Source organism: Babylonia areolata, chromosome 25, assembly GCF_041734735.1.
Source record: "Babylonia areolata isolate BAREFJ2019XMU chromosome 25, ASM4173473v1, whole genome shotgun sequence".
Taxonomy (NCBI): domain Eukaryota; kingdom Metazoa; phylum Mollusca; class Gastropoda; order Neogastropoda; family Buccinidae; genus Babylonia; species Babylonia areolata.
In genome coordinates this window covers 5890971-5901498 of record NC_134900.1, presented here as the reverse complement: position 1 = coordinate 5901498, position 10528 = coordinate 5890971, and the positions used below count along the sequence as shown (strand labels likewise).

Sequence of the window (10528 nt, the reverse complement as noted above, 5' to 3'; positions counted from 1 at the left end):
TTGGGGGAAATGTGTACTGAAATGTGGGGGAAGTGTATACTGAAATGTGGAGAGGTGTGCACTGAAACGTGGGGGTAGTGTGTACTGAAATATGGAGAAGTGTGCACTGAAATATCAGGAGAAATGTGTACTGAAATGTGGAGAGGTGTGCACAGAAATGTGTACTGAAATATGGAGAGGTGTGCACTGAAATGTGGGGAGAAATGTGTACTGAAATGAGGAGAGGTGTGCACTGAAATGTGGGGGGAAATGTGTACTGAAATGAGGAGAGGTGTGCACTGAAATGTTAGGAGAAATGTATACTGAAATGTGGAGAGGTGTGCACAGAAATGTGGGGGGAAATGTGTTCTGAAATGTGGAGAGGTGTGCACTGAAATGTGGGGGGAAATGTGTACTGAAATACGGAGAGGTGTGCACTGAAATGTGGGGGAAGTGTGCACTGAAATATGGAGAGGTGTGCACTGAAATTGGGGGGACTGTGTACTAAAATGTGGAGAGAAGTGTGTGTTGAAATGTGTTGGGTACTGTGTTGAAATCTGAGAACTGTGTGTTGAAATGTGATACCTACATTGAAATGTTTTGGAAACTGTGGTATTGACATGTGTTGGGAACTGTGTGTTGAAATGTGATCACTGTGTTGAAATGTGAGAACAATACTCTGAAATGTGGGACGAAGTTTGTACCGAAGCATGCTTCATATTATTGTCATGTTCAGACTGCGCTGTATCTGAAATGACATTTCTTATTGTGGGGACTGGAACACTGCACTGTGACAGAGAAAAAGGGATACACAGAGAAACGTGTAGTGAACTGTACAGACGTGTGTATTGAAACGTGTAGTGAACTGTACAGACGTGTGTATTGAAACGTGTAGTGAACTGTACAGACGTGTGTATTGAAATGTGCCGAAGCTACAGTGAAGTGCCCGTGTTGCAGTCTATTACAAAGTGAGATAATTTGAAACACACCGAAAGAGATTCGGAATGCTTCGTGAGGTATGTGATTACATGTACAGATGTATTGATATGTACAGAATATGTGTTGATATAAACGATGTGTAATTTATGATTTTGATATGCAGACTGTTTGGGACAATGCAAATTGTTGTTGAGAGCCCTAATGGCTTTGATGGTCATCAATGCTTAGTCGTAAACCCCTTAGTCAAAGGTGAAGTAAATGAAGTGGAAAAAGGGAGAATTGATATTGGTGGGTGAGGCTACTTTCACAAGTTTGAGAGCTCAGATATATGATGTTACAGATGATCCTGTTCGAGTCTACAGAGAACTTTAACCTCTTGAACAGAGAATGCTTTGACGGATTCACTCGTGTGGTCATGCTGTCTGGTGTTGACAAAATCACGCAGCTTGCTGATATCCTGTCAACTTCCTCCAGTGCTCATCAGATCTTGTGCCGGAGTATGTGTTGTCCAGTTATTGTGTGGGTCTGCTTTCATTGTTCAAGTGATCAGGCAAGAGTTGTCCAACACTGAGTGATCAGGCAAGAGTTGTCCAGCACTGTGTGATCAGGCAAGAGTTGTCCAACACTGAGTGATCAGGCAAGAGTTGTCCAACACTGAGTGACCAGGCAAGAGTTGTCCAACAGTGAGTGACCAGGCAAGAGTTACGCTGCACTGAATGATCGGACAAGGGTTGTCCTGCATTGAGTGACCAGGCAAGAGTTGTCCAACAGTGAGTGATCAGGCAAGAGTTACGCTGCACTGAATGATCGGACAAGGGTTGTCCTGCATTGAGTGATCAGGCAAGAGTTGTCCAACAGTGAGTGACCAGGCAAGAGTTGTCCAACAGTGAGTGATTCAAGGCAAGAGTTGTCCACACTGAGTGATCAGGCAAGAGTTGTCCAACACTGAGTGATCAGGCAAGAGTTGTCCAAACACTGTGTGATCAGGGCAAGAGTTGTCCAACAGTGAGTTGACCAGGCAAGAGTTTGTCAAACACTGAGTGATCCAGGCAAGAGTTGTCCTGCCACTGAGTGATCAGGCCAAGAGTTGTCCAGGCACTGTGTGATCAGGCATGAGTTGTCCAACAGGTGATGTGATCAGGCAAGAGTTGTCCAGCACTGTGTGCATCAGGCAAGAGGTTGTCCAACAGTGAGTGATCAGGCAAGAGTTGTCCAACACTGAGTGATCAGGACAAGAGATGACCAACAGTGCGCTGACCTCCGCGCGGCAACCAACGAGTTGTCCAAACACTGAGTGATCAGGCAAAGAGTTTGTCCAACACTTAGTGATCAGGCAAAGAGTTGTCCAAACACTTAGTGATCAGGCAAGAGTTGTCCAACACTGAGTGATCAGGCAAGAGTTCGTCCGTGCACTGAGTGATCAGGCAAGAGTTGTCCAACCGTGAGTGCCCAGGCAAGAGTTGTCCAACAGTGGTGATCAGGCAAGAGTTTGTCCAACACTGAGTGACCAGGCAAGAGTTTGTCGTGCACTGAGTGATCAGGCAAGAGTTTGTCCCACACTGAGTGACCAGGCAAGAGTTGGTCCAACACTGAGTGACCAGGCAAGAGTTGTCCTGCACTGAGTGATCAGGCAAGAGTTGTCCAACAGTGAGTGATCAGGCAAGAGTTGTCCAACACTGAGTGATCAGGCAAGAGTTGTCCAACACTGAGTGATCAGGCAAGAGTTGTCCAACAGTGAGTGATCAGGCAAGAGTTGTCCAACAGTGAGTGATCAGGCAAGAGTTGTCCAACAGTGAGTGACCAGGCAAGAGTTGTCCTGCACTGAGTGATCAGGCAAGAGTTGTCCAACACTGAGTGATCAGGCAAGAGTTGTCCAACAGTGAGTGATCAGGCAAGAGTTACGCTGCACTGAATGATCGGACAAGGGTTGTCCTGCATTGAGTGATCAGGCAAGGGTTGTCCTGCATTGAGTGAGCAACGTCAGGCCCGGTTAGTACTTGGATTGGTGACCGCCGGGGAACACCGGGTGCTGTTGGCAACCTTTTTCTCAAGGCCTAACCTCGTTGGGTTACGCTGCTGGTCAGGCATCTGCTTGGCAGATGTGGTGTAGCGTATATGGATTTGTCCGAACGCAGTGACGCCTCCTTGAGCTACTGAAACTGAAACTGAGTGATCAGGCAAGGGTTATCCTGCACCGCTTCAGTGACCTGGTATTTGCCGCAGTTTGCTTGATTGTGGACAGTCTCATCTTTTCTCTTCCCTGTTGTCGTTGGCATTGTGACATGTCAGTTCAGTCAGTGTGACATGTCAGTTCAGTCAGTGTGACATGTCACTTCCTGCACCCCTTCCTGCACCCTGTGAGGTGCGTGAGGACAGCCAGGACTGCCCATCCAGGGCATCTCTCAGCCAATCTGTTATCACTGTCCCCCCCACCAACTAACCATTGGCAGGTTCATCCAGAAGAGGTCTTTGCTGGCCTCCCATCACAGTCTGTTGGCTCAGAGACTGCTGCACTCTTGACAGGATTTCCGAGCTAAATGGGACCTCAAGGCATCTTAGGGATGAGGTTTAAAATGCTGTCTGACATGCTGCCTTTGAGTTTTGGCACACCCTCCATGTGGTTGTCCCTGGAACCCTTGACCCTGTCAAAAGACATGGAGACAGTGTGGCCACCCTCTGAACCTCTGCCATGAGGTATTTCAGCATCATGGTCATTCTGTCTGAACCTCTGCCATGAGGTATTTCAGCATCATGGTCACTCTCTAAACCTCTGCCATGAGGTATTTCAGCATTGGTCACCCTCTAAACCTCTGCCATGAGGTATTTCAGCATTGGTCACTCTCTAAACCTCTGCCATGAGGTATTTCACATCATGGTCATTGTGTCTGAACCTCTGCTGTGAGGTATTTCAGCATCATGGTCATTGTGTCTGAACCTCTGCCCTGAGGTATTTCAGCATCGTGGTCACTCTCTAAACCTCTGCCATGAGGTATTTCAGCATCATGGTCATTGTGTCTGAACCTCTGCCATGAGGTATTTCAGCATCATGGTCATTGTGTCTGAACCTCTGCCATGAGGTATTTCAGCATCGTGGTCACTCTAAACCTCTGCCATGAGGTATTTCAAGGCAAAAGCTCGCCAACAATTTTCAGCAAAGATGGGGGAGTTCATACAGTCTGTTTAAATGTACGTACCATGTCAAACAAGGCCTATTGATTTGCACACCAATAGGTTTTGTTTGCATCATTTTGACATGGTACAGTTTATATTAGACTCCCTGTTTTGTGAAATATACCCTGTCAAACTGATGCAAACCAGGCCATTTAGTTTGCAGACTGACTAGGCCTTGTTTGTATCAGTTTGACATGGTACAGTATGCAGCACCATGTTGCCCTTTGATGGAGTGCATGCTGGTGGTGGTGGTTTCATTTCCATGACTTGTACAGTGTAGGTGAGCTTTTGGCAGGCCCCATTACCCATGGTGGTTTTGTCCCATGTTGTGTACACTGCCTTTTCATGGAGCAAATGGAACACTGAATGGATGTGGATTATCTTATTAGAATTTCAACACGCATACACACAAATTACTGCGGGGGAAGAACCACCATTTCACAAAGTTGGAGATAAGTCCAACTTTACAATTTGGTCATTCCTTCCCGTAGTAAAATCAATTTCAAACCCTATGCAGTCAGTCAAGGCAAACCTTTTGTTTGGCAAGAATTTTATTACACAAGCAGTGTTCATTCATCCCCTCTGCCAAGTGTATTCAAGGATTTCTATCTTGTCACCATATATAATATAACAATCTGCACAAGTGCACCCCATGTCATGCAAGCATTAAATGCATAGGTTTCTGTAACTGTGCACATGTTCACATCAAGTGGTACCTGTATGAAACAGACCTGTTTACCCATACGACTGAACAGCAGTCCAGTTTGACCAATGACCAATGAACAAAGCCTAAGTACATTTGGTTATGTTGCTGGTCAGGCATCTGCTTAGCAGATGTGGTGCAGCATATATGGATTTTCAAGAACATTGACACCTCTTTGAGCAACAAGAGTTCACTTCTTTTGCTCCTGGAGACTGCAGTTTTGAAATGACAAACGTGCCAAAGCAGAACAAAAACTGGCGCCGCTATCACAGAATTTTCCCCCCAATTACTGCACCGAGTCAAGAATTAGAACCGGGGGGGGGGGGGGGAAGTGCAGGAAATACTGCCCCCTGTATTGACAAGGCAAGTTCAACAACGTGCACCATTGCTCAATGAAAATATGCGACTCTCTACAACTATAATGAAAATACAGAATCTTTTTGAAAAATTTGGTGGTAGAGGACATATTGAATTTCGAGGGTAAACAGGTCTGTTGAAAAATGAGCACTGTACCATTTCATATGCATGTGCACATTAACACAAGTACATGTGGTTGTGCACACATCAACATGCACAACCATATGTACAAGTTACAGAAACCTATGCATACATGTATGCAATTCAATTATGTATGTACTTGTCTGCCCCTGTTTCCATTTGCAAGTGAGCACATGTGTACACATCTGATTTTGCACATGCCTGTCTGCACACAGTGTACAGGCATGACCATACACACAAGGATGTGTGTTCTTGCATTCGGACATAAATGAGGCTCCCTGCTCATCATCATCCAGCAAATCAGTTCTCTACTGATAGCACCTGCTACCATATACATGTTGTACCTGTTCAAAAGTTAAGTCCATTTACAAGAGGAAACTTTCAGACTTACACAAGTGAATCCTTCCCAAAGTGTAACTACAGCACAGCAAGCAAGGACTTTGAGACTTGATAGCTCCATGGTGTAACACTGGTGTGTACTTGATGAACTGAGGGGCAGACTTCATGGCTGTCCACTACACATGTCAACCAGCTCACATTTTGTTGACAGTTAGGGGGGTGAAAGAAACAAAACATTTTGATTTATCTAAAGATGAATTATACCCTGTCCTGAAACAGCACACCAACGTGTGACTACTGCTGACGGGAACAGTAGCTGGATTAGTATGTAAAAGGTCTGTGGACATACAGGTCCTGTTTTATCAATGTTTCTAATTTTGTAATAAAATTACATCTTTTTATGTTTTGACTATAAAAATGTTCAATCAATAAGGAAAGCCCAACATTAACAGCTTTTAAAATGCGCTATAAATGTTATATACATAAAATTGAAAACTATTAGCATTACATAGCCACAGTTTTTACTTTGGATCAGTCAGTCAAAATTAAAAGCTTCAGTCTCTTCTTTTTTCTTGCCTTTTTTTTCAGCAAAACTAAGAGTTTGACAGTTAATAGAATTATGTTCTGTATAAACATATCAGTGAAATTGTCCAGTGTTCCAGATTAGTCCCCTGGTCTGTTCCAATGTTTCACATGACAGGGTTTTTTTTTTTTTTTTTTTTAAGAGGGGGTGGGAAGCATGGGGGTTGTTTCGTAACGAGTAAATCAAATATATCATGTCTATACTTTGCTAACTTCATTTAAATGAAATTTGATGATGCTGCACTGTTATGTTGACTATAAATGTGGAAGGTGTTTAACTTTATGCAAATAATCTGGAAAATGTTTATGATTTGGGAACACTTATTTTATTCTACATTTCTGTATGGGTGTGTGTGGTAGAAAGAACACCACTGTGCTGCAGAGCAGTGCTTAACTCTCTCCATACGAAAGACGACGTTAACAGCGTTTCACCCCAATTACCATCATCAAAATATTGCAGGCGGAAGGCTCTAATACTGAAGAGGTGAATGTTGACAAAGAATACCACAGTTCTGACGACGGAAGCTAAAGGTTGGGTCATTCAGACACCCACCGGACATCCGAGGGGTCTGTGTAGAGGAGAAGAGAGGACTGGCCGTACTGAGTGAGTTAAAATGTGTAATGCTCTAACAGCATCAGTGGTAGCAACACATTAAAAAAACTAAAAAAAAAACGCATCAAGCCGTTTACCAAGTCAACAATCACCAAAGCCTTAAATATTGCCCCCTGTTCATCAAGTACACAGCATTACAGTGTCTGGACCATCAGAAGTCTCCAGTGTAGAAAAATAACATCCCATCAGATAACGGGTATGGAACACCAGGGTCAGTATCACAGTGTGTAGAGGGTGCCTGGACAAAGCTGTGAACTGGCCACTGCTGGGACCAGTGGCCATCAGTAAACCCTCCCTCCCTTCTGCTGGAGTGAGAGAGACCAGGCCCCTCCACCCCCTCCCCCACGTGTTGACAGAGCCCACGTGTCACAGGGTGAGTGTTATCACAACACACACAGCCACACTGGGATTCCTTTCTGTCCAGTTTCCTAGTGCTGACACACAGTCTGGACATGTATCTCTTTAACCATGAACACTAAAAAAAATAACATGTTGGTTCTGGAATAAAGAACAGGCATTGTACATGTCACAACACACAGCCATAATGGGATTCCTTTTTGTCCACTTTCCTAGTGCTGACACACTGTGAAAGAGATTTCAGTCTGGACATGTATCTCTTGACCATAAGCAATAAGAAGTGACATGGAATAAAGAACGGACATTGTACATGTCACAACACACAGCCATGTTGGGATTCCTTCCACCAGCTGTTCCGTACAGCTCAGTGCACACAGTGGTGCTGCAACCCAGTGGTCGTGGGTCTGACTGGCACACATGTTGACATGTATGGACCACTTTTTTTTTTTTTTTCATCCACCTCCATTAGACCCTCAGTGCCAGTCTTTTGGATGATACAATAAACCGAGGCAACGTGTGCCGCTGTCACATACCACACATGGCCTTGTGGTCAGACAATGAACCGAGGCAACGTGTGCCGCTGTCACATACCACACATGGCCTTGTGGTCAGAGACAATGAACCGAGGCAACGTGTGCAGCCGTCACATACCACACATGGCCTTGTGGTCAGAGACAATGAACCGAGGCAACGTGTGCCGCTGTCACATACCACACATGGCCTTGTGGTCAGACAATGAACCGAGGCAACGTGTGCCGCTGTCACATACCACACATGGCCTTGTGGTCAGACAATGAACCGAGGCAACGTGTGCCGCCGTCACATACCACACATGGCCTTGTGGTCAGACAATGAACCGAGGCAACGTGTGCCGCCGTCACATACCACACATGGCCTTGTGGTCAGACAATGAACCGAGGCAACGTGTGCCGCCGTCACATACCACACATGGCCTTGTGGTCAGACAATGAACCGAGGCAACGTGTGCCGCTGTCACATACCACACATGGCCTTGTGGTCATTCTCCTGACCGGGAACTCACTGTCCATGTCTTGGTGTCCCATGACATACTGACCCACATTTCTACCCCCACTTTCACTGGCCCCGCAGTGCTGGTCTTTCTGATCAGACAATAAACTGAGGTCCCGTGTGCAGCTTGTACTTAGCACTTGTAACACTACCCACACCAATAAAAGGGTTGTCCCTGGCAAAATTCTGTGGAAAAAAAAATCTATTTTATAGGAAGATGCATGCACTTGAAGACAGAAACATAATGAATATGGGTGGTGCTGTACTGTTAACAACGCGCTCTTCCTTGGGAGAGCAGCAGGAATCCCACTTAAAGAAATGGATTGTGACAAAAATAATACAATACAATACAATACAATATACTGTCGATGATTGTTGCATCCACTAATCTGCACAAAAAACTTGTTGGGATCATTTTTATCCCCTGTGGCACAAGCAGCATGTTTTACAGGGGACTGTACTCTGGTCACTAGTCCTCCCAAAGGCAGAAATGCTCCAGATACACTTCCAGACTGTGTGGCAACCAAGACATTTTACCTGGCCCAACACCCATACACATAGGGAAATGAAATGCTGCTGCAGTTGTGTTTGGACTTCACTGCTCTTTCCAGGCTAACATCCATTTTACAGAAACATGTCCCTGTTGACAGTACCCCCGATATACAGACAACACCATATGTCTACACCGTACAGTGCAGGCAATGCATTGCATTCAGTACAACACAACATCTCCATACTTCTAAACATAAACATGTACAGAGTATGTCATCAGATATCCAGCTGGAATATTTCAGTTTTCTGAGTAGCACTGCAAAAAAAAACCCAAACTAATAGTATATCAGTTATCCACCTGGAGTATTACATATTCCGAGTTGTATTACAATTACTAATCTTACGAACACAAGCAGATTTCTCATTTCTTCAGTATTACCAAATATCATGTGCAAAAAAGTAATCAGCACTAGCATGGATGTTCTTTTTCTTCAGCTTCCTGCCATAATTTGTGTTGACTAACTATCCAGGTGCCAGTTGCATTGCTTGGTTCTAACTTTTTGACAGTTACACGTGACTAAATGCCTACATTGACCGAACTACGCCATTGGTCAGTTCCATACTACACACAGTTAGTAGCGGGTCATGACCATACTAGGCTCTTCCGTCCAAGCAATGCAACTGGCGCCAGTTCTCTAGCACCAAAACACTGTCAAGGAGATTAGATTTCAATTCTGACATATATCCCTTTATCATGAACGCCGACAAAAACCACAACAATAAACACATCAGTCTGTTCTGGAATAAAGAGCGGGCATTATGCATGTCTGTTCTACGGAATACCACACAACGGACTGGTCAACACAAGCAGAGAGGGCTAACTCCATCACACACACACATTTCACCATATGCTCTAACATGAAAACAAGCAACAGAATCAAGGCAATGACAGAACTCTACCCGATAAGCCATAGAGCCAATCAAGGCAATGACAGAACTCTACCCGATAAGCCATAGAGCCATAGTTATCCATCCAGCAGTACTCATCTACAGGAGCTGGAAGACTGAAACACACAACTGTATATGTGGGACACTTACTCACACAACCCTCAACAACTCAAAATGTGTGCATAACAATAATGCACACACACTCACACACGTGCACTCACACACATTACATGGGTGGCGTTGTACAATGTCAACACCTCTCCCCAGGAAAAGCAACCCGAATTCAACACTGAAGAATCTGTTCTGACAAAAAGGTAACACACGCACACGCACACGCACACACACACACACACATATATATATATATATATATATACACGCGCGCGCGCGCGCGCGCGCATAATCCCATGAGCCCTTCCAAACCTCCACATACACACAGGGAAGTGTATCCACTGAGACAACATCAACACCATCAACCAACGCTCACGTAGCTGAAGTTCTTTCCATTCCCAGCAGGGCATAGATGTGCTTCAAAGGAAGAAGAAGGGAAAAAAAAGACAGCCATCTTATCAAATGGACATATAGGCTTAAAACGGCAAGATCAAAAGCTGCCTATCCACAAAAAAAAACAAACAAGCAAAAACCGAATCACCTCTCTTCTGCCAGCACACTACATCGAACCCTCATTACGTCTTTTTTTCTGCACACAGCCCAGCACGTGACGAACGTCAATAATTTCCGTGCATTTCTTTTCTAAGCTGACATTTTGGGGATGAGAACTCGACATAACGCAAGGTAAGACAGATCGAGGACCCGGTTCGCATTCGTTATTTGTAATGCCTTCTGCTTCCAATACCATCCTTCCCCTTCCATCCCCG

The 10528-nt window shown here is 44.7% G+C and overlaps 1 long non-coding RNA gene across 1 annotated transcript; it reads left to right on the top strand.

Moving 5' to 3' along the window:
• Positions 1–2516: 2516 nt before the first annotated feature.
• LOC143299607 (uncharacterized) lies at positions 2517–7312 on the top strand. The gene is made up of 2 exons (XR_013057546.1): positions 2517–3612; positions 3699–7312. It is a non-coding gene; the product is annotated as an uncharacterized LOC143299607 (long non-coding RNA).
• The last annotated feature ends 3216 nt before the right edge of the window (positions 7313–10528 follow it).